The sequence below is a fragment of the Narcine bancroftii genome, chromosome 9 (genome assembly GCF_036971445.1).
Source record: "Narcine bancroftii isolate sNarBan1 chromosome 9, sNarBan1.hap1, whole genome shotgun sequence".
Classification (NCBI taxonomy): domain Eukaryota; kingdom Metazoa; phylum Chordata; class Chondrichthyes; order Torpediniformes; family Narcinidae; genus Narcine; species Narcine bancroftii.
The window spans coordinates 74,046,601-74,069,755 of NC_091477.1; the positions used below are offsets into that span (position 1 = coordinate 74,046,601).

The 23,155-nt window shown below is 44.7% G+C and overlaps 1 protein-coding gene across 17 annotated transcripts in view; it reads right to left on the reverse strand.

The window, feature by feature from the left end:
• Window positions 1–23,155, reverse strand: part of LOC138742284 (ephrin type-B receptor 1) — a 507,783-nt gene that overhangs the window by 386,843 nt on the left and 97,785 nt on the right. For 2 of the 17 annotated variants that reach the window (XM_069896466.1, XM_069896472.1), the window contains exon 1: window positions 1,964–2,064. The exons of the other annotated variants lie outside the window; for them this stretch is intronic. The gene's annotated coding sequence lies outside the window, so the exon portion shown is untranslated. Of the gene's footprint in view, window positions 1–1,963; window positions 2,065–23,155 lie in introns of those variants that run through there. 17 annotated transcript variants of the gene reach the window in all.

A 23,155-nucleotide genomic window follows, 5' to 3' on the forward strand; every position in this document is an offset into this window, starting at 1 on the left:
ATGAAAGTTGATTGGGTGGTTAAGAAGGTGGATGGTGTGATGTCCTTCAAAGTCAGGGGATTGAGTTCCAGAGGATTGGAAAACGTGTCTTATGAAGCAAGGCTGACTGAGCTAGGGCTAGAGTGATGAAAGAAGAAAGAAGACTTAATTGAGGTATACTAGATTATGAGAGGCCATAGATTGGGGGCACTGCCAGCTCCTGTTTCCTGTGCGACAATAGCAAAAACTAGAGGACATTTGTTTAAGGTGAATGGAGGAATGTTTAGGGAAAATGTCAGAAGTAGGATTTTGCACAGAGAGTGGTAGGTGTCTGGAATGGATTGCCAGAGGTGGTGGTGGAGGCTGGTACAATAGGGACATCCAAAAAACCCTTAGATAGATAATAAGACGCAAGAAAAATAGAGGGTTATGGGTGTGAGGTAGGGGAAGGTGAGATTGTTTTGGATTAAAACAACTTACAGTGGTTAAGTTACTGACGTTGATGTAAACTGCCCGCATTTGGCTCATAATTTGATGATGGGCTCAAGCTCAAAACATTGGTTATGTACCTTTATCTTGGCTACATAAAGTACACTGTATGAGTTTCTCCAGAATCGTGCTTTTAGATTGTTGTGGAGTGGGTTTACACAACATCATGGGTTGAAGGGCCTTCACTGTGCTGTAATGCTCTCTGTTATAGCATAGACAGTTTTGAGGAACATTGTGCACAGTAGCATCGGAAATTCTGCTGCCATTATGCCTGCCACACAGTTTTTAACTGGGAGTTTTCTGCGCTCAGGATGGAACAGTTCCAGTTGTGCATTTCAGAGTTTTATATATTACTGGAGCAGTTCCAGCAGTTCTCAAAGGGCAGAAGATGCCAGATTTTTTTCATTTTCATGCATCCCTTTCTCACAAATACAGAGGTAGATCCATGTACACAAAAGTCACAGTTAATTGTTAATTGCACGCATTTGCAATAATTAAAACCACCTTGACAAAAACCTTTGTTCCCAGTCTTCATTACTAACCCTGAAGCTCAGAGTGCCTTTCTGTTTGTGTGTGCGCCAGAACGATGAGTGGCAGAACTGCTCAGTGGATTCATGTCTGTTGGGAGGATGGAGAGATGGCCCAGGCTCACTTCAGTTAAGTCTGCCTGACAGCTGTTAGCAGGAGAAGGGCTCAATCCCATCTGTCCGAGATGCCTCTAAACCCACATCCCTGGCCCTGTGTTGTAATGCAGTGATCTTCTTTCAGAATCACTTAAATTGGCACCATCTCAAAGAAGCCCTTGAAAACACTCCAGCCCTGTTTTGTCTTTCATTTGTTTTATCTGAACTAACAATCAAACTGTCGATAAAAGTGCTGGAGAAACTCATCAGGTCATGCAGTAACAACAGGAAGTAAAGGGTATCCATAGCTTTAGGCCTGAGCCCTCCAATCAAGCATCTGGGGGTAAAAAAAAAATCAGTAGACACCGGTATGAAAAGGTGGGAGGAGCGCAGAGGAGCCTTCACCTCCCAGATTTCCAGAGGAGACCCTCTCTCCTCTCACTTTTCAGCATTTTTCTCTTCTACCCCACCTACCATCTGTATCCACTTATTACCTCTTATCTGTTCTCCTCCCCCCCCGCCCTTTCTTCCCCATTCCCCCATGTGGGTTTCCTCCCACGTTCCTAAGATATGGGGTGATCGAGCAGCACGGGTTCATGGGCCAGGAGGACCTGTTACAGCGCTGAATCTGCTATCATTGATAGTATCGGTGGGGTGACGTTAATGGAGTCTGCACTGGAGGGTAATACCAGTGGTATATGTTCTTAGAATGAACACATTAATGTTCCAGTTTTTAAAGCAAGATATCAATATAAAAATACTCCTCTCTGGGTTTCTACCCCCCCTCTCCAAATTGATTGCACGTGTTGGTATCTCGCAAACACAGGTAAGCCAAGAGACGTAATGTGGCACAATCCATCCTATCAACCCACCCAAGCTCCTGGATGTAGCACATCGAATGATCCAAAGACTTGTTAGCTCAAACCAAGGCTTTAATCAGCAAAAGACTGGAGCGTATTACAGCACGGTCGACCAATCCAGACTGACCTGGGTCTGGTTGGGAGCAGCCCTTTGTGACCTGCCAGTAGGCGTGGCTACGACTCTCAGCCAATCACAACTCTAAGCAAATATATACAAATATCCATTGGTGATTGTATCCTGTATTATCACACTGGATAATTGGGAGCAGGATGGTTTTCCTTTCTCAAGCTGTGGCCCTAATGCTCAACTTCAGATGGAGCTTAGATAAGCCTTCTCACTTAATTTCAGATTATTCCAAGACTATCTGCTGACACCCCTGAAACCTTGACATTGAGCTATTCGGTTCCATCACCTTCAGTCGTACTGTGACACCTGTTAAGTAGTAGAAGTAGAAGCTCACAACTCCAGTCGAGGCTACAGAATGCCAGTGTATATGACAATAAACTTCCATCATCATAAACTCCAACTCCGAGCATGCAACCATTGTGATGATTACATTTTTAAGATGCACGTGCCAACTAAATCTTGCTCTTCACATATTATTTATGACTGCACTGTACAATTCAATTTACAGCACTCCTGCTTCTGCTCAACACACTGCGAGTTTAAATCTCTCACCCCAAACTTCAAGTTAATCCTATGCGAACAGCTAAGTGCTGCATTGGCTGAGGAGCCTTCCATGGATGAGATGTTGCACGGCGATCCTGCTTGGTCGCCCAGTTGAACGCAAAAGATTCCAAGACAATGACTGAAAGAAGGACCTGGAAGAGCTGTGCACCAGGTGATACCTAGCACTTGACAGGACCTTGTAGTGTGCAGGAGGAGTGGGAGACTGAGGATGCTGGTACATGGAGCAACACTCTCCACAATCTGCTGGAGGAACTCAGGGGGCCTATGTGAGAGAGAGAGATAGATGGACAACACAGAGAGAGAGAGAGCAAGAGAGGTAGACCAGTGGTTCTTAACCTTTTTTCTTTCCACTCACATCCCACTTTAAGTATTCCCTATGCTATCACTGACAAAAGACAAAGGAGGAAAAACCCTACACCCAACCCCAACCAACCAATTTTCCCCTGCAACCGCTGCAACCGTGTCTGCCTGTCCCGCATCGGACTTGTCAGCCACAAACGAGCCTGCAGCTGACATGGACATTTTACCCCCTCCATAAATCTTCGTCCGCGAAGCCAAGCCAAAGACTTAAGGTGGGATGTAGGTGGAAAGAAAAAGTTTGAAAACCACTGTTTCAATCGCCCCTAATTGACTCGGTATGTGCACAGTTTCAGAACTCCAAAGGAAATGCGCCAATGACAATTTTTCTCAAGCAAAATATTTCAGTAGCAATTGGGTCTAGAGCAGTGATTCTCAACCTTCCCTTCCCACCCACACACCACCTTAAGCAATCCCTTACTAATCACAGAGCAACGATGGCACAGGGATTACTTAAAGAGGTATGTGAGTGGAACGGAAAAGGTTGAGAACCACTGAGATAGACAGACAGACAAACACAGTGTGAGAGAGACAGAAAGACCACACAGAGAGTGAGCGAGAGGGAGTGAGTGCAGGAGGGGATGAGATGAAGGGTTTCAGCCCAAAATGTCAACTGTTCTCTATCTCTCACTGATGCTGCTATCCTGCTAAGTGCCTCCAACAGGTTGTGTGTTCTTTGTAGTGTGCAAATTGGTTCAAAGCTCCCTGCACTGTTTCAGTAAACACACTAAAAATGTGGTCGTTTCAAGTCAGAGAAAGGGACATGGGTTTAAGAAAAATAAGGGGGTGGGGGGGGGTTATGGGTATGTGGGAGGGAGCAATTAGATTGATGTGGAGTAGGTTTACATAGGTTGGCACATTGTTCTATTTAATTTTGGTTCTTGCAAGGATGTGAAAAATCTTGTTCAATGATTCATTGCACAGAGTGAAAAAAAATTACTCTCAATATTGTCTGAAATATTTTAATTCTGCTGCACCAAAAGAGATCCCCTCTAGGAAATCTGATTTTGCAAATCCATGAAAACTTTACTCACACATCGCTACATGATTAATCAATAGCAAGAATCTGGCAGATTTAGCCTGGCACTTATTGCATTAAATATTGATACTCTGTAGACTTGATCAATAGTGTTTTTTTTAATTAAAAAGTTGAATGGAGTAATCAATTTTCTACACCTCAAACTGTTTCCCCCTGATCATTAGAGAGTTAGGTGCTGTTAAACAGTAATGGATGATATTAACTGATGGAACAGTCTGGGAAGATGATAAACTGCCCAGGGACAAAGGCTGCTCGTTATGGACAGTGTGGAGAAAGAGGTAGATGAATGTGGTCGGTCTACAACAAAACAACCAGGAACTGAAGCATCAACCGTACATGTTACAGAACAAAATTACACCATCAGGAAAAATCAATCACGTTGGAAGCTTAAGGTCTGTCGCTCCGCAATTTATAATATCTTCTGGTGGAAAGTTCTGGAAGATTGTGCCATCAGAGAAAGAAATGTAGAGCTCTGGTCAGTTCCTTGCATCATTTTATTATAACAACAAACCATCAATGCGTTTCAACTGCTTTGAACATTATCAGATCCAAGACATGATTCCTCTCTGACTGCAGACCAGGACTGCCTGTCTCCTTCCATCTCTCTGTACAGCCATCCTTCTTTTTCTCTGTGTCCCTATCTCTCAGGGCTCCCAGGAGCTACCAAGGAGCCAAATGCAATTTCCCCACACTTGACCCAACTCTGATTGTAAACAGGCCCAAGCCAAACCTCATCTCTCAAACCGTGACAATGTTTCCGACACTGTGATAAAGGCAATAGGTTCACTTGGCTCAGGAAGAGATATTTTAAAGACAATATTAAATATCTATAATTGTTAAATTTATAACATTTTCTGTTTATTTAAAGCATTCAAACATGATACTTCGAATAATAAAGACATTTTTTGTTATTGTATCTTAAAATACCAAATGTCCTCAATTTGATTTTTGAGATTCAGCTCAGAATTCTCATGTTGTTCGCTTCAAGTGGCTGTGTGTCTGCCCTTAACAAATAGAGAAACTAGTTCATCACTATACATCTTCTTTAGATGGTGATATACATGGATAAATGTACACTCACTGGTATTTAGACGGACCGTGAGTGTGCGAGCCAGGGCAAAAACCCAGCATGTTCTTGATCTGTGCATTTATTTTTCCCCCATGAGCCTTTCGGAAGCATAACCTCGTTCCAATTTCGAATGTAGAGAGCCCTAGTCAGCTCCATTCATCATTTTATTGGAACAAGCCAGCAACTCATTGAGCTGCTTTAAACTTTCTCAGGACCAAGTCGTAGATTTGAAAGAGTCCTTGGAAAGAAGAAAAGCCATGGGCCCTCACCTGTGGTTTCCAGGCAGAAATGTGTGCAATGACACGAGAGATGCTTTCCACATCCCTGTGCAGGATCATGAGAAGGGGGACGACATCAAAGTTTAAAGTTCAGATTTATCGTTAGAGTACATACATGGCACCTCATACAACCCGGAGTTTTTTTTTCCCTACCTACTTATTGGTAGAGCAAAAAATTATTGAAGAAGAGAGAAATGTAAACAAAAAGAAAGTGTAAACAAACTGACTGCAATACAGAAAATAAACATTCAGTAATAAATAACGTGCAAAGTGAGAGCCCTTAAGAGAGTCTCTGTTTATCATTGAGGAGTCTGATGGTGAAGGGGTAGCAACTGTTCCTTCACCTGGTGGTATGTGTCTTGTGGCACTTGTACCTCTTTCCTGATGGCAGCAGCAAGAACAGGGTGTGTGCTGGGTGGTGAGGGTCTTTGATGATTTGGTGCTGCTTTCAAACTGTCGTGTTCCAAGTAAATTTTCTCGATGATGGGAAGAGTTTTGCTAGTGATGAATTGGGCTGCATCTACGACCTTTTTCAAGGCTTTACTCTCAGAGGTGTTGGTACCTCCAAACCAGGATTCTGTATGGGGAAAGAGTGTCGTTTGTTCTTCCTTTCCCACTTAAATAATGTGAGAGAAACTCTATCCACAGGAGACTTCAGAGCCCTTTAGCCACATTCCTGGATGCTGAATATTCCATTTGCCTGCTTTTGGTCCATATGCTTCTAAACCCTTTCTCTTTCTCCAAGTGCGTCTGAAGTTTGTTTTTAGCTGCAAGCTTCTTGGCTTGCCCCTCTACCCTCCTGTTGGGGCAGCCACCTGCATAGCTGCAGGAAGTGCAAACCTTGCTGCATCAGCACATCGCACTGATGTGCATGGCAATAAGCTCTCATACCCTGTGCAAATTCCATCAGTGCTATGTTACAGGGCTATTTCCCTGATCAACTCCAGTTTCCTCCAACACCTCCTTGGGTCAAGAAAGAGCCTTCAAGTGCCTGTCATCGCCACACTGGATCACACTGTTGTCCTGAGCTTCTAATGGGCCTCAGCTGAGTTTCCAGCCTTGTATTCTCCTCACCAAACTCTGCAATACTGGCTGGTTCTGACCCTGAATCATGGGGCACATCTGTTCCTCTATGAAGGTGCAACTCAATGTAGATTGATGCCCCTTTTTTAAAACTTTCTGAGTGCACTTCAAAATTGAAATTGAGTGTCTTAATAAAAATTAACCTAAATAATTATCTGGAGAGTGGCTTTTCACATGACAGACTTTGAAATTACCTCTATATATTTGTACTGAAATCTTTATGTGACAAGTTTTAACAGTAATAATAATAAAATAGATATCTAGAAGTTATTGCCAATAAATGTCAACTGGATGTGACAGTAAAATATAATTCTAAAGAGGCTTCATTTCGCAACACTAGGAGATGCGTCAGACAGGGAAAGCAAGTTATCCTATTTTATTTAAACAAAGACACCAAACTACACTACACCCAGGAACACAGACCAGACATCTATTCAGTAATGAATTGTGCAAGATTGACAAATGCAATAATTTTCTGTTTTAAAATTCAATCAACTGAAATAACATGAATTGTCGCTTTCCCTTGAATGCAGTGGTAAGCAGTAACCCAGATGATGTTTGGTTTCACTCAGATTAACTGAGGAATTTTTTTTTTAAAAAGCAGAAGCTCCTCCTCAACGCTGCTGCTCATGGACAGGCTGACCTGACATCATCACGAGCAAACGTCTCCCTTGGAATGCGTTGCGATGGAGAACAATTCAATCTAAGGTGCTTTACAAATTTCAGAAATGGAATCAAAGGATATGTTGAACTGAGGCAGGAGGAGGTAATTCAGCTCCTCATCCCAGCCCTGCTGTTCAATAAGACCTTGACCGATATCTCAATGCCCATTCAAACCCTCGCTCCGTAATAACTAAAACGAGTTCTGAAGCTGCCCCAGCAGTAGAGCATTTCTTTAAGTTGCAAATGGCTCAACGATTCACTCACTCCTTGTTGTGCTAAGGCTGTTCCACTGTGCCTCGTGACTTTTCCCTCAGTGAATGAGGATTGTACACGTAAAAACGTCATCAACATTGCTTCTGAAACTCCAAGAATGTAAGCCACGTGAACACGAATTCTGCGCTCCAGCATCTGGCTCCAACTATTGCGCTCAGTAGTTGTCACCTCAAGACAGAAAAGATGTCACTGCTTTAAAAAGGGTACAGAGGATATTTACCATGATGTGGCCTGGATTTGAGAAAATGCTTTATGAAGCAAGGTTGACTGAGCTAATGTTATTTTTCAGAATGACAAAGGAGGAGATGTGATTTAATAATAGAGGTATATAAGATTACGAGGTGGGGGGGGGGGGGGGTCATGTAGGGAAGACAGCCTTTTCCAAGAGCATCAGTGGCAAATACCAGAGGACATCTTTTTAAGGCAAGGGAAGTTTAGGTGAGACATCAGAGGTAAGATGTTTTCCCCCCACAGAGAGTAGTAGGCTCCTGGAGTCGTGAAATGCTTCGAGTGTCTGGTGAAGGAACGCATCAAAGCTCACTTCCCAGGGATGCTGAACTCATTTCAATTTGCCTATAGAAGAAACCGTTCCATGGACGATGCTATAGCCATGTCGCTTCACTCCGTCCTGGCTACTTGGAGAACGGTGCCTCATACACCAGGCTGCTGTTTGTTGACTTCAGTTCGATATTTAATATGATCGTTCCCCAGAGGCTGTTGGAGAAGCTGTCCTCATTGGCACTTAACATCCTTCTCTGTAATTGGATCCTGGATGTCCTAATGAAAAGACCACAGTCTGTCCAGGTCAGTAGCAGAATATCGAGCAGTCACGCTGAGTGCACGCAGGCCAATGTACTCAGCCCGCTCCTGTTCACACTACTGACCCAACACTGCATCGCTAGATCCAGCTCCAACGGTGTCATCAAGTTTGCAGATGACACAACAGTTGTTGGCCTCATCAGCAATGATGATGAGTCGCACTAGAGAGAAGAGGTGGAAAATCTCATGAAATGGTGCAAGAAGAACAACCTGTCTCAACGCAACATGGACTTGAGGACGACCAAGAAAGACCTCCCTGCACTACACATCAACAACTCTGTAGTAAAGAAAGTGTAGAACAGCAAGATCCTTGGAGTTCACTTAACTAGTGACCTAGCATGGGCACTCAACATCTCCTCACTTGCCAAGAAGGCACAATAGCAACTGTACTTCCTGAGAAGACTGAAGCAGGCAAGGCTACCGGCCACCATCATGTCAACCTTCTAGAGGAGCTCTGTCAAGAGCGTCCTGGCCAGCAGCATCACAGTGTAGTACAGTTGCTGCAGAGAAATGGATCGGAAGTCAATCCATAGGACCGTAAGCGTGGCAGAGAAGATCATGGGGGTCTCCCTCACCCCTGAAGATGGCACCCAAAATCATTGAGGACCCCTTCTACCCTGCACACAGCATCTTTCAGCTGTTCCCTTAAGGGAAGAGATACAGGAGTATCAAAGCCAGCACCACCAGGCTGAGGAACAGCTTCTTCCCATGGGTAGCGAGAATGCTGAACGACCCAAGGAACTGCTCGCACTGACCACCCGAGACTCGCATATCTACAAAACAATATTTATTTATTTTATAGAAATAATACTTGTCCTGTATATGCATTATTTGTCTATATGCAAGTTTTGTCTGGTTGTGTGCCTGCATGTTTTGCACTGAGGACCGGAGAACACTGTTTCTTCGGATCATACTTATACCATCAGATGACAATAAACTTGACTTGAATGCTTTGACGGTGGTAGTGATGGAGGCTGGTACAATAAGGACATTCAAAACAATCTTAGATAGGTGCATTGATGTAAGAAAAATAGAAGGCAATGTATGTGAGGGAGGGAAGGATTAGATTGTTGTGGAGTAGGTTTACATAAGTTGGCACATCATTATAGACTGAAGCACATGGACTGTGCTGCAATGTTCTATGTTCTGTAATTTCACAAAGGACAAGAATGATCAATATTATGTGAAGCCGTAATTTGCATACAAGACACAGGTGCAAATCAGTCCCAGCTCTCGGTTCTAGTGTCGCAAGCTCCGTTGTTCACTGGTATATACCAGGAACCCCTGGTGGTATAATGTAGACAGAATAGAAAAAGACAGATTGCAAGAAAGCAAGAATCTTCTGTCACAGCACCAGAGCTCCCTCAAGGCATGCATGCAGAAGGTCACTGATATTTTAGGTTAACTGGTACTCCTGCAGGCTACAGTTGGACATTTTAAAGGATTGATTATGATGTTACAGTCAGTGACCTGCTAAATGCAATCTCCTGCCTTAGATTTTATCTTTTTTTTTAAAAGACACAGACAATTTGGAATATAGACAATTTTGTTGCCATTTTGCTTCTATAGGACCCCATGAAATCTAACAGCTTTACAATCTTTGGGTAACTAGACAGGAGCAGGAACCTCCAGGTTCCACGTGTGCTCAAAAGCTCGTCACCCTCGTCTTCAGTTCCAAACCTTTCAGCTTTAATCTGGCCGAGGCAGCAACTTGCGGTGGGAGGGCACCTGAAATATAGGGGCTGCCATCGCTGAGTGCTCCCTGCCAGAATGATGTAGCCACCACCTGCGCGACATGGCCTCGGGGGGATGGCATCGCCACTAATGTGAGCGACTGGTCAAGAGGTTAAGAGAGGCTCAGGGCACGATGGGAGGTCTCCTGGGATGAGTCACCAATCTTTCAAATGGCCAAGGAAACACTCGTCACTTTAAAAAAAAATCAGACACAGCAAGCTCCAAAAGAGAGCCACGAAGGAACTTATCTGGAAAATCTCTCCAACGTTGCTTCCAATTATGACATGGGTTTCTGCAGGCTCACGAAATGATTTGGTTTCAAAAAATCCAGACTCGCTCTCCGGCTTAGACCAAATGGACAGTGTGATAGTTTGTTGAGTTAATTCATGAGGGACAGCTAAAGGCTAAGAGGATGGGTATCTCATGACTTGATAGGTTTGGAATCACCCTGCAAAATAACAACATGGTATATATGTGTTCAAGGAACCGAAAATTCATGAGAGTGCGATGTCTTCAAGAATCCTTTACTGTCATGTACACAAAAACCTATACATATTTGTTTTCCTCGTTTGCCCTGTAGAGATGGCACTAGCCCAGCACCCCTTTCAAGATGAGAGAGAGAGAGAGAGAGAGAGAGAGAGAGAGAGAGAGAGAGAGAAGCAAAACGGAGTCCCTTCCGAGATACCAAGTGTCTGTGGATCCCCCCACCTCCTTTGGTGCCTCCTGCACCACCTGCAACTTCCAGCGGTGAACCTGAGCTCCATGTGTCCGAGTCACCCTCCTCAGTCCCTGGTTCCCAACCCACGATACGATGAGCAAGGGCCTCGCCATCGGTGCCCTCATGGATCCTGGATCCGATACCTGGGTCACGCAACCGGGTCTCTAAAGCCCTCAGCCTGGTGTGAGTCCTTGAGCCCCTCGCTGGTCCCAAGGAAGAGGCCTCCCACCCTGTAGTGTCCTCTCCCAGGCTTCCCCTTCTCATCAGGGTAAGGGGCGAGCGCTCTCCTGCTTCGAATTGAACAAGAGGATCCTATTGCTGGTGAATTTTATCCTCAACCGCTGACTTCTCAATTGATATTTAATTTCACCACAAATTCAAACATGGTCAAGCACTCAAGATATTAATTACACCACAGTCCTCTCTGTGCTGACTGCCAAGCAATGTGGTCTCCCTTGTCTGTAAATACTTTGTGTGTTTACCCTGACAAAACCCACAGGACATATTGAGCAAACAAATTTCCCTAAAGTCCGTAGCTCCCACTTCCATCTGATGTTCCCTTGATCTATGAACGCTGGCAGATGCCTTTTTAATACATACACACACTTACCGTTCCAGTAATGCCATTCGCAGCAAACCTTTCATTACTTTAGCCTCCTAAATCATTATCCTTTCTCCTTGTAAACTGATCCATGCAAACACAATCCAAATGTAGCAGTCAATTAAGGTCAAGTAAAAGAAAAATCCTTTCTCAGCCAATTGAAAGATTCACAGCTCATCCCATGAGACCTCCCCTCCATGCCCCTGAGCCCCTCTTAACCCTTGGCAGCCCCTCGCAAGTTATTAGCAATGCTATTGTTGGCCAAGTCTCAGTGGGCTGGTGGAAGCAACAATCTGACAGCGGCACACAGCAAAGGCAGCCCTGTGTATTTCAAGCAAAGCAGCAGTTGAGATCAGGTTAAATGAGAAAGGTTTGGAACAGAGCAGGCAGATGTGGATATTAACATTTTCAGGGTAATTGTGAAAAATGAAGAACCTCCCGCAGCACTCCTAGCAGTGATTTGGAACATTGTTTTATTTTTACATTCGATTGGTCACCTGCCCCTTTGTGCCCTGGAGAAGGTGGTGAGCTCTCCTCTTGGGCCACTGCTGCTTCCCTCCCTCCTACTGCTGTTGGGGAGGGAGGCTCTGGGATTTAGAACCAGAGGGGCTAGGGGCAGCACAGTTGGTACAGCAGTTAGCACTTCGCCTTTCCCGCCCCCGTGATAGGGGCTGGAGTACAAATCCCATACTGTGTGTCAGGAACTTGCACATTCTCCCTGTATCTGCATGGGTTTTCCCCAGGGGCACCGGGGACGTTGGATAGTTGGGTGTATATTTGCTGGCACGGACTCGTGGGCTGAAATGGCCTGTTACCGTGCTGTATGTCTAAAGTTATTAAATTTAAATTTGTGAATGACCTGCGATACATTCGCATGTCAGGATGGTGTATAAATTGGCAGCGCCCTTCTCATGAACAAGTCATGAAATTCGGTGTTTTGCGGTAAAATTATAGTGCAAACGTTAATCTTACAACATTACTATCAAAAATAAATAGTTCATGAAAAGTAAAGCAGTGTCTTTGGTTCATCGATAATTCAGCAATCTGATGGGGATGGGAGTGGGAAAGAAGCTGTCCTTGTGCTGTTGAGTGCTCGTCTTTAGGCTCCTGTACCTTTTTCCTGATGGTAGCAGAGTGAAGAGAGGATGGCCTGGGTGGTGGGGGATCAAAGACACCGCCTCATGCAGATGTCCTTGATGGATTGACTTCCTCCTGAAGTCCACAATCATCTGACGTTAAGTGGAAGGCTGTTGTCGTTACACCATTCAATCTCCCTCCTGTATACTTCTTCATTGCCATTTGTGATTCTGCCGACAACTGTGGTGTCATCAGCAAACCTGTAGATGGCATTGGAATTGTGACTGGCCACACAGTCATGGGTGTATAATGAGTAGAGCAATGGGCTAGCAGGCATCCTTGGGGCGTGCCTTCGCCGATAATCAGAGAGGAAGAGACTGTGGTGTTCTGAGAGACCAAGGATCCAGTTGCCAGGGAGGGGAGTGTTATAGATGATTAAAATTTGTAGCTTCTTGACCAGCACTAAGGGAATAATGATGTTGAAGGCGATATGTATGAATTGCTGCTTTCGAGGTGATCCAGAGCTGAGCAGAGAACCAATGACACTGCATCTGCTGTGGAGCGATGTGACGATAGGTCCAGATCTTTGCTTGGGTCCGTGGTAAATTCTGGCCATGACCAGCCTCTCAAAGCTTTCATTGTCCCGCTTTCCTTCATCCCTGTGACTCCCTTCCTCTAGCTCCCCACTAACCCCTTCCTTTCTCCAGTTTCAGAGAACTTTTCTCAGCCCTCACCTGCCTCCCACTATGAGCTACTTGCCCCCCCCCCCCCCATGTCCAGTTGCTCACCTGTGCTCCTCCCCCTCTCCCACCTTCTTATTCGGAAGTCTGCCTGATTTTCGGCACGCCTAAAGAAGGGCTCGGGCCCAAACGGCTGAGTGCTCTCCGTGGACGCTGCTGAGATCCTCCAGCCGAGTCCAAACTGCAGAGTGCTCTCTGTGGACCCTACGAGACCTGCTGAGATTCTCCAGCTGGGCTCAAATGACTGAGTGCTCTCCGTGGACACTGCAAGACCTGCTGAGATCCTCCAGCTCTTTTGTGCATTGTATGAGTCGCCTCCCACTGGACCAACTCTAAGGAAACAGCTGCAACCCAGGGCAGCTAAATGAAGTGTTACTAAAAACTATTATCTTGGGTTTCAAGGGCAGGATTAGCTAGGAAAGGGGTGTAACTTCTCCAACCTAAGGGCATACTTGCTGGAGAGATGCTGCATAACCCCTTCTACTTACTGCACTGTTATGAAAGGAGTAGAGCCATCCACACTAAAGGCACTTGCAAAGCACACACTCACTATTTGCGACTGGCTAATGACTTTGAAATTACATAGTACAAAATTACAGTAATAAGTATTGTGGGAAAAGGAGTATAGACAGAACTTCACATGGAAAATTGTTTAATTAATACTATAGCATTTGGTGGAATGAGTTATCATGTCATTATTAACAGCTGGATACAAGAAGATCCTTCAAATCAAGCATCAACAGTGCAAAGGAGACAGGAGAATGCCAGAGTTAAATGAGAATGTCTGCAGGTGCTGGGGTCAAGTGCACTATGCAACTGTGTGAGAGAAACACAGCAGGTCACGCAGCATCTGTGGGAAGGAAAAAAGATACGTATTGGGCCTGGGCTCTTCGTAACCTGTAGGAAAAGTCATCCAGGTGCCTGAATTTAAAAAAGGTGGAGGGAAGGGGAAGGAGAACATGCTAACAGGTGGAAAATGGATACAGGTAGGAGGAGAGAAAAGAGCTGAGAAGGCATGGGGAAGAAGGTAGCTCTGATAGAAGGGACAGGGTGGGGAGATGGAGGAAAGGAGGTAGAAGGTGTTGTAAAGCAGTGGTTCTCCACCTTTTTCTTTCCATTCACATACCACTTTAAATAATCCCTATGCCAAAGGGGCTCTGTGATTAGTCAGGGATTGCTTAAGGTGGTATGTGAGTGGAAAGAAAAAGTTTGAAAACCCACTGTTTTAATCGTACCTCATTGACTCGTTATGTGCACGGTTTCACAACTCCAATTGGCCAATGACAATTTTTCTCAAGCAAAATATTTCACTAAATAACAATTAGTTCTCAACCTTCCAACTCAAATATCGCCTTAAGCAATACTTGACTAATCATAAAGCCCCGATGGCATAGGGATTAATTAAAGTGGTATGTGAGTGGAAAGAAAATGGTGGAGAACCCACTGTTGTAAAGCAAGAGAGCTAATTGACCCTTGTGACTGGGCGATGGAACAGGATGGATCTCCAATGTTCAAATACACCCTTTTTCACAAACCTCACTCTCCCAGACTCTGACCACATGGAGCTGAGGAAACTCATGGGTCCTCAATTACAGTGTCAGGTATTGATGGAACTGGAGAGGTTGAGATTATAGGGACAGGTTGGTTAGACTGGGTCTTTATTCCTAAGAGGGTAGGAGGCTGAGTGGGTTTAAAAAAATAAATAGTGGCATCAATAAGGTGAATGCTCAGTCCACTTTTTTACGCATGGCGGATGGTTCTAGAACTAGAGGGAATTTTTAAGGTGAGGGGGAGGGCAGGTCACCCAGCATCCATAGAAAGTAATTGGTAGTCGAAGTTTTGGACATGAGCCCTTCTTCTGGGGTGCCAAAAAACAAACGAGCGCTCCAGACCCCAATCTGTTCAGATTGACAAGACCATCTCCTCCACAATCTCCAACAGCACCAGAGCACCACACCACTGAGTACTTAGCCCCATGCTGTACTCGCTCTACACTTACAACTGTGTGGCATGGTACAACAAAACCATTTACAAATTTGTTGATGATGCCACAGTAATGGGCTGCATACAGGAGAGGGAGATTGAAAACTTGCATGAATGGTGCACAAACAGCAATCTTACACTTGATGTCAACAAGACCAAAGAGTTGATTGTAGACTTTAGGAAGGAAAAACCAGAGGCGTACGATCCAGTGATCATTGGGGGAAATCAGAGTTGGACAGGGTGAGCACATTTACATTCCTAAGAATCACTAAATCTGAGCTATTTTGGACCTAACATACTCATGTCATCTAAGTGCCTCTACTTCAGTGGTTCTCAACCTTTTTCTTTTCAATCACATACCACTAAGTATTCTCTATCCCACAGGTGCTCTATGATTAGTAAGGGATTACTTAAGGAGGTATGTGGGTGTAATGAAAAAGTTTGAAAACCACGGTTTTAATTGTACCTAATTGACTCGTTATGTGTTCGGTTTCAGAACTCCAAAGGAAATGGGCCAATAACAATTTTTCTCATGCAAAATATTTCAGTAACTATTGGGTCCAGAGCAGTGATTCTGAACCTTCCCTTCCCACTCACACACCACCTTAAGCAATCCCTTACTAATCACAGAGCACCGACTGCAAAGGGATTACTTAAAGCGGTATGTGAGTTGAAAGAAAAAGGTTGAAAACTACTGCTCTACTTCCTCAGGAGTTTGCGGCAGTTCAGTATGACATTGGAAACCTGGGCAAAATTCTACAGATGTGCACTGGAAAGTGTGTTGACCAGCTGCATCGCAGTAGTATGGGGGCATCAATATATCTTAGCAGAAATCCCTGCAAAAGGTAGTGGACACAGTCCAGCACATCACAGGCAAAAATCTCTCCACCATTTACGTAGAACGCTGCCATCGGAGAGCAGCAGCAATCATCAAAGATCCACACCATCCAAGACATCCTGTGTTCTCGCTGCTGCCATCAGGAAAGAGGTACAGGTTCCACAAGACTCGCACCACAGGTTCAGGAATAGCTGCTACCCCTCTGCCATCAGACTCCAAAGAATAGACTCATTCAGAGACTCATCTAAAAATTCTGCTTTGCTCATTATTTGTTACTGAAAATTTATTTTCTGTATTTACACAGAATTCACAATATATTTATACAGTGTTTAATTTATATTTTTCTTTTGCAGTCATTTTTTGTCTTGAGTACAGTTACCGGTAATTAGAAATTATGCCTGGCTCACAGGAAGAAAACAATCTCAGGGTTGTATGTGATGTCACATGAAATTTTGAACTTTTTTCTCTGACAGAAGGAAGAAAAGCGATTGGGGAGCTGGCAGGAGTCAGCGGGATGAGGGAAGATGAGATATCGAGAGGAGGGAGTTGGAGAAGTCGATATTCATGCCATCTGGTTGGAGACACCCCTCTCACCTTCAACATGCCCTTTAATTCTAGGGCAGTGGCTTTCAAACTGCCCCACTAAACTCACATTCCACCTTAAGCAATCTCTATGCTGTAAGTGCTCTTTGATTAGTAAGGGATTGCTGAAGGTGGTAGGTGAGTGGGAAGGGAAGGTTGAGAACCACTGCTCTAGACCCATTCGTTACTGAAATATTTTACTTGAGAAAAATTGTCATTGGCCCATTTCCTTTGGAGTTCTGAATCCATGTGCATAACGAGTCAAAGGTACAATTATAGCAGTTAAATCCTTTTTCTTTCCACCCACCTACCACCTTACGCCATCCCTCACAGTGCACTTATGGCATAGGGATTACTTCAGGTGGATTGTGAGTTTAGGGGGCAGTTTGAAAAACACTGTTCTAGGGCATTTGAAGGGCAAAATTTTCACTAAGAATCTGGAACGAGCTGGAAACTAGAATCAGGCACAATTCTGACATCCATCAGATATTTGGACAGATAAAGGAGAGGAAGGGCTGAGAATGATATGGACTAGAGAGGCAAATGCCAACTTGGTTGGCATGAACAAGTTAGGCCAAAGGGCCCGTTCAACACGATGTGGCTCTATGGCTCTTAACTCCTGTAACTTCGATCAATGCTAACAGTTCCAGAGGATTGTAAGCGGTCTGTGACAATCACCAGCCATGCTAAGAATGGACAACCTACCCTTTTCATCATCGAAGTCCCGATTCAATCAACTTTCTCTTTGAACTGTTCCAGAACTCCCATTAAAAAGCCTCGGTTTAAAAGGAACAATCGGCGGAGAACCTAAAAATTCTCAAGTTCTGATGAAAAGTCGTTGACCTGAAACATCAACTCTGTTCATATCTCCACCCATCCTGCCTGACATGAGAGTTTTCAGCATTTGTATTTGCAGTAAAAAAAGTTTTATTTTTGTTTTCCAATTTCAAACATAAGATGAAAATCTCACAGCTCATTGTTTCCTAATTAACTCACCCTGACCAAATTGCCCACAGGTCATGGAAATCCATTTCCTTCCATTTGAATAAATATTTTTAAACTATTATTCTTGCAAATTTAAGTGAGGAATTGCAACGCCAGCCTTTCTACCACTTCCATGTCCACTGTCCAGGGACCCCAAACAGTCCCTCCGGGTAAAGCACTATTCAAGTTTATTATCATCTGTCTGCAGTTATACCACCAGACAAACAGCATTTCTCCAGACTATGGTACACAATATTCACAAAACATAATAGTTAGTGAGAGAAAACAAAGATCTTCAGCAAATTGCAGGCCCTTCAGCCCACAGCGCTGTGCCAACCTAGTAAACTACTCTAACAACTGACTAGAATTTCCCTGCTGCGTACCCCCCCCCCACCACTCACTCATTTTTTTCAGTTCCTGTCTAATAATCTCTTCAAAGATCCCATTGTACCTGTCTCCACAATTGGCAGCTGCACATTCCCACCTCTGTGTGAAAAACTTTTCTCTTACATCCCCCCCCTCCCCCCTTGTATTTACTCCTAAACTCTTTAAAATTACGGGAGAAAACACAAAAATCTGCAAACACTGTGGCTGAAGTAAAACCACAATGCTGGAGAAAATCAGCAGGTAAATAAGTGTACTTTATTCTTTGGCTTGGCTTCGCCGTCGAAAATTTATGGAGGGGCAAATGTCTACGTCAGCTGCAGGCTCGTTTGTGGCTGACAAGTCCGATGCGGGACAGGCAGACACGGTTGCAGCGGTTGCAGGGGAAAATTGGTTGGTTGGGGTTGGGTGTTGGGTTTTTCCTCCTTTGTCTTTTGTCAGTGAGGTGGGCTCTGCGGTCTTATTCAAAGGAGGTTGCTGCCCGCCGAACTTTGAGGCGCCAAGATGTACGGTTTGAGGCAATATCAGCCCACTGACGGTGGTCAATGTGGCAGGCACCAAGAGATTTCTTTAGGCAGTCCTTGTACCTCTTCTTTGGTGCACCTCAGTTTTCTTCAGGCTGACTTCCAGGCCAAACATTTTGGCAGTTTCTGCAAAACAGGACGTCAAGCACTGAAGAGCTGGCTCTGAATGGGCAACTAAAGCTGCATCATCTGCAAAGAGTAGTTCACGGACAAGTTGCTCGTGTCTTGGTGTTAGCTTGCAGGCGCCTCAGATTGAAGAGACTGCCATCCGTGCGGTACCAGATGTAAACAGCGTCTTCATTGTTGAGGTCTTTCATGGCTTGGTTCAGCATCATGCTGAAGAAGATTGAAAAGAGGGTTGATGCAAGAACGCAGCCTTGCTTCACGCCATTGTTAATGGAGAAGGGTTCAGAGAGCTCATTGCTGTATCTGACCTGACCTTGTTGGTTTTCGTGCAGTTGTACATAACCAATGTTTCGGATCTATGCCCCCTCGTGTTAGCCATTTCAGCCCTGGCCATCCACATGATCAATGCCTCTCATCATCTCATACTCCTCCATCTGGCCACCTCTCATCCTCTGTCAATCCACAAAGAAGACCAAGGTCACTCAATCTATCCGCATGAATCATGCTTCCCATGAGTCACCATCAGTGACTCAAAAGACTGAAGTTGAGCAAAATTGATAGGCTTTTACCCGCAATAGAATGAAGGAACATCCCTGCCGGTCGACAGTCCTGAACCGAGGAGGGGGCTGAGGGGCAGTCACCTTTATTCAGGAGCCTGTGGGGGAGGGGGGCGTCACAGGTACAGCTGGGCAATGGATGTGTGCCCAGACAGATAAATATGTATATAGAGGTCTACCAAAGCATCCTGGTAAATCTTCTCTGCACTCGCTTTATAGCTGCCACATCTTTTCCGTAATGAAATAACCCGAACTGAACACAATATTCCAAGTTGGGGCTAAACTAAGGATTTGTAGAGCTGCAACATTACCTCATGGATCTTGAACTCGAGCCCACAATTAATGAAGGCCAACGCACCATGTGCCTTCTTAACAACACCATCAACCTAAAGACACGCACGCCATGATCGCTCAGTTCATCCACACTGCTCAGAAACCTTCTATTAACATTGTATTGTACCTTCAAATCTGACCTACTGAAATGAGCCACTTTACACTTTTCTGGGTTAAACTCTGTATGCCTCTTCTCAGCCCAGCTCTGAATCCTATCAATGACCCATTGTATCCTTTAGCAACCCCCCAGGCTATCTTCAATACCATCCTCTTATATGCATAAAAATATGAGATAAAATAAATGTCTAAATATTCTGCAATAATTTTCTAATTTTAATTATAAAAGACCCAAGGTTGCAGAATAGTGTTCCTATTATTAACAGAAGACCATGGGGCTGCTCCCCATTCACCCTGGCTTAACCTTAAAAGAGATATTCCCTTTGTTCTATCCACCCCTTCACTTCTCAGTCCTGAAGAAGATGCTTTGTCCAAAAACATTAACTCCATTTCTTTTTCTACGGATGATGCCTGGTCTCCTGAAACCCAAGCATTTTTCTACTTTTATTTCAGAATCAGCATTTTCAAAATTTTCATACAAATTATCTCCACCGGGCAGGCCAGACCACTATAATATTTATTTTGCAATGCAAGGCAGCATCATAGCCCATGGTGCTGTTGTGGGAACTCAACCGGTCACAAGTTCACGTGTCTCTGAAAATTGTAACTGAGTGAGGTAATTCTGCTCATCTTTGGGGTTGGCACCATGAAAGCTATTGGATTGTAAGGACAACCCAAGCAGATGATTAACCACCACCCAATCTGGTCAACATGGTTCACATTTGGAACAGTGCAGCACAGGGTTGGTCCCCTTGACCCACAGTGTGGCACTGAGCATAATTAAATGAAATCTCTTCAATTTGCACAGGATCCCCATTCCTCCACTCCCTATTGTGTCGCTCTAAAAGCCTGTTGAACGTGACTATTGTATCTGCTTCCACCAGTAATCCCGGGCAGCCCGTTCCAGGCACCCACCACTCTGTGTAAAACTAAAGCTGTCCTGCACATCTTCTTTAAACACCCACTTGCTGCACCCTGAATGCATGTTCTCTAGTGGTTGAGGAGTTTTTAAAACCCTGGGTGAAAGGTTCTGTCTGTCATGATATTATAAACTTTGATTCATATCTTCCCTCTGATACTCCAGTGAAAATAAACCAGGTTTGTCCAAATTCTCTTTATGGGTAAACCTGGCAACATTCTGGTAAACCTCTTCTCTACCCTTTCCAAAGCCTCCACATCTTTCTAGGACAACCAGACTTTCACTCAGAATTCCGTATGTGCGAACAAAAGTTTGATACAACTGTAACCTGACCTCCTTATTTTTTTTATACTCAATGCCTCTCCCAATGAAGCATTGGGTATAAAAGGTATGAAGCACATCATGTGCCTTCTTTACCATCCTATCTTCTTCCTCAACTGGAACAAAACATGTGCAAAATATGTGTTTTCTCTGTTTGTCCTGTAAAGACACCCAAAGAGATGCCATAATCAAGACGAGAAAAAGAAGCAAGAATCCTTTCAAACATTGTGTCCGTGGAACCCGCACCTCACTTCTATATTTTGCCCCCTTTCCATCCCATCCACCCCCACCTGTTCTCATCCCAAGCATTCATTTCAAGAGGGATGGAATATAAAAGCAGGGATATAATGCTTATGCTTTCGAGGCATTGGTCGGATCAGACTTGGAGCACTGTGAGCAGCTTTGGGGACCTTATCCAAGGAAAGGCATTAGAGAGGGTCCAGGGACGTTCTCGAGAATGATCCCGGGACAGTACATGCTGGAGTCTGTAGGGGGATCTTATTGAAGCCTATCCAATACCAAAAGGCTTGGAGAGTGGACGGTGGGGGAGAATGGGACCAGAGGACACAGCGTCAGCAAAAATGTCTGTTAGAACAAAGATGGAAGGATGTCTTTACCCAGAGGAAGGTGAATCTGCGGAATTCGCTGCCACAAAAAGCCATGGAGGTCAAGTCATTGAGCATTCTTAAGACGGAGGTAGATAGGTTTTTTATTTAGAGATAGGTTCTTGATTTGGAAGGGAATCAAGGGTTATGAGAAGAAGCCAGGAGAATGGGGTTGAAATGCATCATAAATTGACAATATGGAAAGGAGGGGCACACTTGATGGACTGAATGGACGAAAATCCACTCTTGTGTCTTATCCCCCTTCACAGTGGTTCCATCACCTCCAGCCATATCTCCTCACTAGATTCCTCAGCGCTCTTTTCACCCCCTCCCCCCCTACCCTTGAGTCTACCTGGTCTCTCTTTGCACCTCCATTCTCACCTTCAGATGCCAGCACTGGCAGCCATTGTCTCTAATAATCCACTCCCTCCACTGTCATCTTCCTCCTCCTGATCCCCGATTGTTCTTGCCTCTTCTAACCCTCTGCCTGGCATATGCCAATCATCAATCTTTATTCATTATGTTTTCCATGGTCAACCAATCCCACACCAGCTCCTATCCTGCCCCTCCCATCCTGACCTCTTTGTACTGGCTTCTCTCCAACTCATCCTGATGAAGAACTCTGGCCCAAATCGTCAACCACCCAACCCGCTGTTCCTCCGTGAGAGTGCACCTACCCTCTTCCAAAGCCACCGACTCCTTCGCCCTCACAACCACCGTAGCCACACAACCTCCTGTACGTGCAGTAGTGACCCGGAGCTCCAAGCAAGTCTCCCTCCTCAGGAAGTTGTCAACGGCAGAGGCCCCTTTGCGAGCCCAGCTTGCCACCAACCTGTCATCTCGGTCCGGTGTGCGTCCTTTCGTCTCAGAGCCCACTGCTGGTCCCAATGCTGCAGTCTCCCAACTTATGGGGTCCTCTCCCAAAGCTTCCCCTTCTCTACTGGGTGGCGGGGGGGTGGGGGTGGGGGGGTTGTGGAGGGGAGGTGTGGTGTTCTCCCACTCGATTGGTTGAAGTTCCTGCTGCTTCCTCCATCAATGCATTTCCTTTGATTCGATTACCCTGGTGAAATCCAAAGCAATTCTTTCCGTAAAGCACTTCATCTAAGTGGAATATTCCCTCGTAATTGGTGGAAATAATTAAACCTGAGGAGTCCATCGAGGAACTTAATAGAGTAATTATTATGGTAACCCTGGAAACGAATACGATCTGGGTGAACCAAGAATTCACACCAGTAAAACAATAAACAGCTGAAGTTATTCAGTTCACAGAAGTGAGCAGAGTGGTTATAGTAACACGCAATTTTAAAATCTATTCAGAGTCCATGATCACCGACTTCAAAGGGCACAGTTAGTTCACAGCCGGGTGTTCTGACAAGCCCTTTCCCTTCAAATGCCAAGAGCAAAGCATTGTAATGCCTCCCTTTCTGGCTGCAACACATTCAATGCTGAACCAAAGCAGCAACAATAACAGCAGCTTTAACGCAATTAAATAACTTAGGACGGTCCAAAGCTTGTTCCAGCACCCCAATGTGAAATATGAGGAGACATAAGGATTTGGGGTGTGGATAAAATTAACGCTCAAGGTCTTTTTACCCCAGGGTAGATGATTCGAGAACAACACTGCTTCAATTTAAGGGGAGAAGTTTGAGAGGGACAACTTTTTCCTCTCAGAGGCTGATCCGTACCTGGAACGAGCTTGCTGGAGAAAACATCGGAGGTGGGCAGCATTCTGATGTACCACAAACATTTGGACCGGTATACGGACAGGAAGGGTTGAGAACAATTTGCA